The sequence below is a fragment of the Triturus cristatus genome, chromosome 1_2 (genome assembly GCF_964204655.1).
Source record: "Triturus cristatus chromosome 1_2, aTriCri1.1, whole genome shotgun sequence".
Classification (NCBI taxonomy): Eukaryota; Metazoa; Chordata; class Amphibia; order Caudata; family Salamandridae; genus Triturus; species Triturus cristatus.
Window position 1 is genome coordinate 475,088,003 of NC_140580.1, and position 6,926 is coordinate 475,094,928.

The 6,926-nt window shown below is 45.9% G+C and overlaps 1 protein-coding gene across 2 annotated transcripts in view; it reads right to left on the reverse strand.

Moving 5' to 3' along the window:
- LRRC27 (leucine rich repeat containing 27) overlaps positions 1-4,123 on the reverse strand; it is a 440,921-nt gene extending 436,798 nt beyond the window's left edge. Inside the window, exon 1 of one of the 2 annotated variants that reach the window (XM_085606197.1) lies at positions 3,953-4,123. The gene's annotated coding sequence lies outside the window, so the exon portion shown is untranslated. The remainder of the gene's footprint in view (positions 1-3,952) is intronic. The other variant, XM_085606198.1, reaches the window with a different exon arrangement.
- Positions 4,124-6,926: the final 2,803 nt, after the last annotated feature.

The following is a 6,926-nucleotide window of genomic DNA, read 5'->3' on the forward strand; positions in this document are numbered from 1 at the left end:
GGGAGAATCAATAAAAGACAGAGAATGCCGAGACACAGTAGGACAACATAAGAGAAGGTGGGCAGAGGCAGGTTCTGTAACACAGGGAGGGCTGAGGCAGAGTAAAGGACTTGTAAGACAGCGAGTGCTGTGGCGGACAGACACATACAAGACAGAAAGTGCTAAGGCGAGGTCAAGTGGAGAGAAGACAGAGAGCACTGGGACAGAGCTAGAGATTGTAAAACAGGCAAGACTGGGGTAAAGGCAGAGACTGTATTTAACTATTTGCGGTTTGGTATAGTACAAACAAGACCTACATGGGCATCACAGCACTTTCCAGACTTTAAACAGTGTGAGTGTTATACAATATGAGTAACAGTATAATCAAGATCAACAGGCTACATGCATACATAAATATATACAAAAAACAATGTGCGGCTTTAGAAGGCAACGTTGGAGAAAGGGGGTATAAGGATCGTCAACTGAACAGCAGTCAGATGAGTTGGATGAGAAAGGGTTGAGGCTAGGGTAAGAGCATAGAAGACGCCTGAAAGAATCTATTATCCAGAAGAGATACGTACATTTCACACAGTGCAGCAACTTTGGAGAGTTGTCCATATGGTGCAGCTGGCTGCAGGCAAGTCAGAACTGGAAGTATTGAGCAAAGAGAAAGCACTTAAGTTCTTTATTGAAGACGATGTGTGAGGGCTCGGATTTAATGGCAGGAAGAATGGAGTACAGATCCTGGATGCACCGCCTGAGGAGAGCTATAGAAAGTGTGTGTATGTGTTTTTTTTAAAGAGAGTGGTTTCAAGATGAAGAGAGTCAACACTTCTAAGATTTCTGGACCCTCTTGAGATGAAGAGCTTGTATGGTAGGCAGTTTGGGGTACAAGTGTGTATGGCCTTGTGGGTGATACAGGCAACTTTGATTTCACTTCTGGCTCCAATAGTTAGCCATTGAGTGTAAACAATACTTGAGCAATGTGATCAAATTTATTGGTTTCTTAAAATCAGATGGGCTGTTGAGTTGAAGGCTTTTTTCGTAGGGGCCACGTGGTTAGGGGCAAACTGGTCATTAGTTTTTGTCATAGTCTTGTTTTGTGAGTCCTAGTGATTACACTATAGTTTTGAAGTCATCTGGAGTAATGAAACGCTTTATTTTCTGAAGGAGTCAGATTTGGCGCTGTGCTGTTCATGGCATTGATGTGGTTGTGAAAGCTTAGACCAGTGATTTAAATGGGCCGGGACTCACAGGTACTGAGTACCGGCACTTCTCAGTTTTCTCCCCCTGAGTACCGGATCTTATTTTCGGGCAAGGAGAGTACCGGTATTCCATGAAGCAGCAGGGCTCAGGCCCTGAAGTACGGGTACGTGCAACAGATGGTGCATGTTGAGGTGCTGCTCTGGCTGGCAACAGCCTGTGTATTTCTGCGCTGGGGTGCTCCTGCAGTGTTAGGTTCTCATCAGGTGAGCAAGGCCATTGGGATCAAAGGGCTTCAGACACCCCAACCCTCCCCGTCGTGTGCCAGCCCGGGATGAGACAGCTTACCGGGCGTGCACACAGCCGCACCCGAGTACTTCACAGGTCTTTAAAAGACCAATTACTTCTTAATGAGGCTTTGTTGTTTCTCACCCCTTCTTAGAGCCCCTGCATCTCTGTTGCGTATTGCTTAAAGAATTAGCCCCTCCCCCCCCCCCCCCCCTCTGAAATTTGACTCTAGTTGTGGCTCTGGATCTCATTGGCATCAAAACAAGAATGGAGGATATGGTCAAAGGTGCTGAGAGTGGAACTAAAGAGCCAGGGTCGAATCCCGACGTCCGCTCATCATCCTGTGGTTCTGGACAACTCCCTTAACCAGTTGTCTTAAAAAAGTAAGCTTTAATGCAGACGTTCTGATTGTATGTAAATCGCTTAAATGCCCATGGCCCAAATTCTCGCAATATCAAACTGCCAAAAATTAGGCTCTGCATGTATGACATAGAAGCTGATGCTTGCCATGTCTCTTATGTAAGGAGGCAGTTTGATTTTGTGCAAATTTGGCCCATGGGCATTTAAGCGCTTTACATGACAATCAGAGCATTTGCGTTAAAGATTACGTATGTGGCTATTATTAACTTCCTGGCTCACAGACACGCCCCTAAATACCTAACCAGTCTAATTAGTGAGTACCGGCACTTCTATGTTTCCATTTAAAGCACTGGCTTAGACTCTTGTCCAGGGTGGAGCATGTGGATTTTTCTGCATCCCATGTCAAAGGTTTGCACTTGAGAATGTTTGATGTGTTTAACCAGGTTTATTGAGAGAATTGCTCTGCTGTGGTGATATCCAAAATAATTCCATCTTCTGAGGGTTAGGTTATAGGTGATAATGAGTCTTCCATGACTGTAGCTCCTTCACCACTTAACCCAGTGGGTAGTGGCCTGAGATGTTATTTGCAATGTTAATTACTTGATGATTGGTATGAGAGATGTGAATCAGACAATAATAGAACAGTGCCCTCTATACCAGTGGCTTTTTAGAAGCATGGTCCAATTTTTAGAACAACAAACGTTCACAACCCACCTAGCTTTAAACAACACGAGGTAGGCAATTTGTTTAAGGTAACACAATCATCATGTGGTAGTGCACCGTCATTTACAGACAGCTCATTTTTCATTGAAAAGCTCTCCGTTGCCTCTTTTGCTTTTCTTTTTGTGTTCCATATCACAAAATTATTATACGACCATAAAGATTTTAACTTACTGGGTACAATCATCTTTGCCTATGCTGTTTTTAGCAAGCCTAACGGTTCTAAATGGATTTTAGTTATGTAGTGAACGATGGAAAATATGCTGTTTCTGAAGGCAAATTGGGTAGTATATGAATAATTAATTTACACCAGGTATTCTGGGCAGGCAATGAATTTCCTTCACTGAGTTCACCAAGATCAAGGTTGAAACGTTTACGTTGATGGTGGCATTCCATTGTAGATGTTGAAGGTCACATGGGTTGCCTATGGCCACAGTCTGTGGTATTGCGTGCTCAATAAAAGTTACATTCATTTATTTACACATTAACACTAGACAAAGGTTTTAGCTTATTAGTTTCGGTGTAGTACTTAACTAAAGCAAGGAGCTACCGAAAGGTGACCAGTAAGCACTTGCAATATAGGCAGTGATTTTAATAAGCTTTTAACACTTTTAGCTACAAACAAGTTTTAAAAAATCTGAAAAAGATGATAGCGTACTGGCAAGTGCGGCAAATCCACAATGTGGCGGAAAAAGCCACGGGCGCAGACTCTCATTATGTTAGTGACCATTGATATAACATTAGAACTCTATTGCAGTTTGTAGATTTCAAAATGCATAAACCACAATGAAACTTTTTGATAACAAAGAACACGCCAACTGTCCGATTAAAAGCACGTTAAGTCGAAGATCAACATTTGGGTATCGCTTAATTGCCTCTCTTAATAATGCCCCTTAAAGTTCTTTTCCACGTGATCGCTTAAGGTAGAGCGATAGTTGTGCTGGTAAACCAGATCTAAAAGCGCATGGATCCCTACTTGCTCCCCCCAGAGGTTGCCACCAAAAACTCACAATATAAATCGACACTCACTGACTATTACAAGGCACCATGTTTTTGGAACACACGCATGCACACACACCCCTCTAAAAAAGAATCCACAAACTCGGTAAACCCTATGAATGTTGCAAGACAATGTCATTGCAATAACTGTCATGTATGCAAATCCGGGTCACTTGTCTTCCCTATTGTGATCTGTCACACTGGATGGATTCGGTGTCGTGCTAATCACGGAGAGCAGTGTAGTAGTGAAACGCGCTTGTGTTTACTCTGCACTTTACCACACTTGTGTTATGTTAAGGTTTCTTTTTTTAAGTGGCTATGGAGGCAATTAAGTGGTCTCTCTTGGAGTGTATATCCTCCATGATAAGAGGGGCAAACTCGGAATCGTAGACTACAACAGTACCTTGGAGGCGCCGGCACTGACCCTCTTCAACACCGAGGTCAGAAGCGTAACTTCTTCAATCCGAGTCTCACCGCGAGGGTGTGTAAAAACCTGTTTCTAAGGCAACGGAAACACGCTCCTACGGGAGCCCGCAGGCATCATGCCTCGAGGGAGGAGAAACAAACCTTGCCTGCTAGAGGCTCGAAAAACTACGAGCAACTGTTTACTAATAAGGACGCCATATTGAAAGGGTGTTGTTTCACCAAAAGAAAAATGTTTTGTATATTTTACAAAACTCTTTCACTTGTAACCCACTGGTGCCATTTGCATTTAAAAAGTGTCAACACCGATCCCTGCTAAAATTGTGGATATCTTTCACAGATTATTTGTTATTAACCGTGTTATTTTTAAGTGAACAAATGAAAAGAGAACTATTTTGAGACCATTTATAAATAGGAGCGTTGCTTGATAACCACTGCTCTACAGATGACACCATTCACATTTGTAAACTTGTACATAAGGATGCCACTTTTCATACAGAAATACCGGCCACTTTTTCACATTTTAAGATTCTGCAACATGTGTCGGACATGATACTTCCACAGAACTTTATATAATATTGCCTCCATTTAGTTTTAACAGGACTTTCGGCTTTGTTTATTTTAATTATTAGTCATCTCTAATTAAGGCAACTCACTTAAATGCTTGTGTCACACATATTTGTGGTTAATGTATGCACGGATAAAGGGAAAAAATATCGGCTTTAGGTGATTTTCCCAATATTTTTACAAGCTGGACAATAAATCGGATATTAGAAATGAAAATATGGATTCTCCCGCTGGTGATGCTGGGACCTGCCAACGCCCCAGGGCCTCTCCCGTTCCGGCACCAGACGTTACCTCACTGCGGCCATTTCCAGGGTGACCATGATCAGCCTCTGGCCCGGCACTCGCCACTTCATCGCCTTGAGTCGGGACGCTGCCGCTGGTCTCCCCGCCATCTGCTACCATAGTGGTTTCCCACCTTTGGTCCTGTCTGTCCTCCGTCGGTGAGTGAGTGCCCGAGGGAGGTCTCACCCCAGCCGGCACCGACGATGCCACCGCCTGCTGATATTTCTTGAAATGGGATACATTTCGGGTCAGGGCAATCAGAATTTGCCGCGGGTTATTCTATTTCGGAGTAGCACCAAATCTCCCTTTTCAATTATCAGTGGTCGCGCCCGCCTCCTTTGGCTGACTTGAGCTTGCGCTTTTAGACGTCTCGAACCAACTTGGGCATCATCAGGTACCTCAGGACACCATTGAAGGTGATGTGGGATGGAATCCGTGATCACTCTCCCCATGAGGAGATATGCTGGTGCTGCACCCGTGGGGGTATGGGGCGTCTGGCGGTAGCTTCGCAGAAAGGTGAAGATAGCGAACTCCACCGACTGACCTTTGTCATGAGCAATGCGTATCACTTTATTTCGGGTCAGCATAAAACGTTCTACTTCCCCATTCGCTTGCGGCCATCTTGGGGTAATTCTCCGGTGGCGGATGCCAAGTGCGCTTAGATAGGTGGCTAGCTCTTGTCCTTTGAAAGGGGGCCCATTGTCAGTCCGTAGTTCCTGTATGAGGCCGTGAGTGGCCATGATCTTCTCAAGTTTTGGGATGACTTCCGTGGCACAGGGCGATGCAATAATCTCGACCTCAGGGGTATGTAGAGTGATCATCAGTGGCCACGAATGTGTGTCGACCGTCGGGGAGACTGCCAAAATCAAGGCTAACACATGACCAGGGTGCTTGCGGCCTGGGTTCTGCCAGTAGCGGCGCTGGACGAGTGACGTCTCCCGTCACTTGACACGATGAGCAGGAGCGAACCGTGGCTTCCACCAATTCGTCCATGAGAGGGAACCATACCTTGGTTCGGAGCCTGGATTTTGTCTTGACCATGCCTTGGTGCCCGACGTGGGCTAGCTGAACAACTCTGGCCATCAGAGCCGTCGGGATTACCAGGTGATGTCCTCTCAGTAGGCATCCTGTGGCATCTTCAGTAAGCTCATCTCGGACATGGTACAAACCATCCATTATGCGCTGGGCATTTGCTGTCAGTATCTTCCATTCGTCTTTGGCCTTGCGCCAGTTACCACTCTTGAGAGCCGCTTGGGCCCGTTGCAAACAGTCATCTTTGTTGGTCTCCTCTCAAAGATCCTCCATGGAGAGTGGGAGGGGGCATGACCGGGCTGTGACACACTTTACATATTCCTCGGTATCAGCAGCATCTTCCATTTCCTGAGCCGTGGCAGCCCTTGGGTGACGTGACAAGTAGTCTGCAGGGTTTTGAGACCCTGGTTGATAGTCAACTCGGCAGTTATAATTCTGTAGCTGCAACATCCACTTTTCGATCCGAGGTGGCGGTTTGGTGGAAGTGCCTGAGAAGAGAGCTACGAGGGGTTTGTGGTCTGTCATTACTAAAAACGGCTTGCCATAGACATAGAGGTGAAAGTGGTGGCACCCCCAGTGGATAGTGATGGCTTCTTTTTCGATTTGGGAGTAGCGCTGTTCCGTCTCGGTGAGGGATCGGCTGGCAAATGCTACGGGAGCCCAATCCTCCTCCTGGTGTTGCCTCTGCAATAAAACGGCACCGAGTCCCATTGGACCAGCGTCTGCGGCTATCGAGGTCATCTTCCCCGGGTCAAAGAAAGGCAGTGTGGTCGCCTCTGAAAGTGCATCCCTGATGTCGGCAAATGCCTTGGCTTGATCTGGACCCCACTTCCAGGGCGTGGAATCCTTCGTAAGGTCCCTTAGGGATTGAGTGAGTGTGGTGAGGTCTCGTATGAATCTCCCACAATAGTTTACCATACCAAGGAAGCTGCGGACCTCAGTAACGTTGGTGGGGGTGACAGCATTTTTTGATGTCCTTAACCTTTTCGGGGTCAGGGTTGACTCCTTCAGTGGAGAATGTGTATCCAAAGAACTGTAGCTTTGTTTTTAGGAACTCACACTTCTCCCTATGG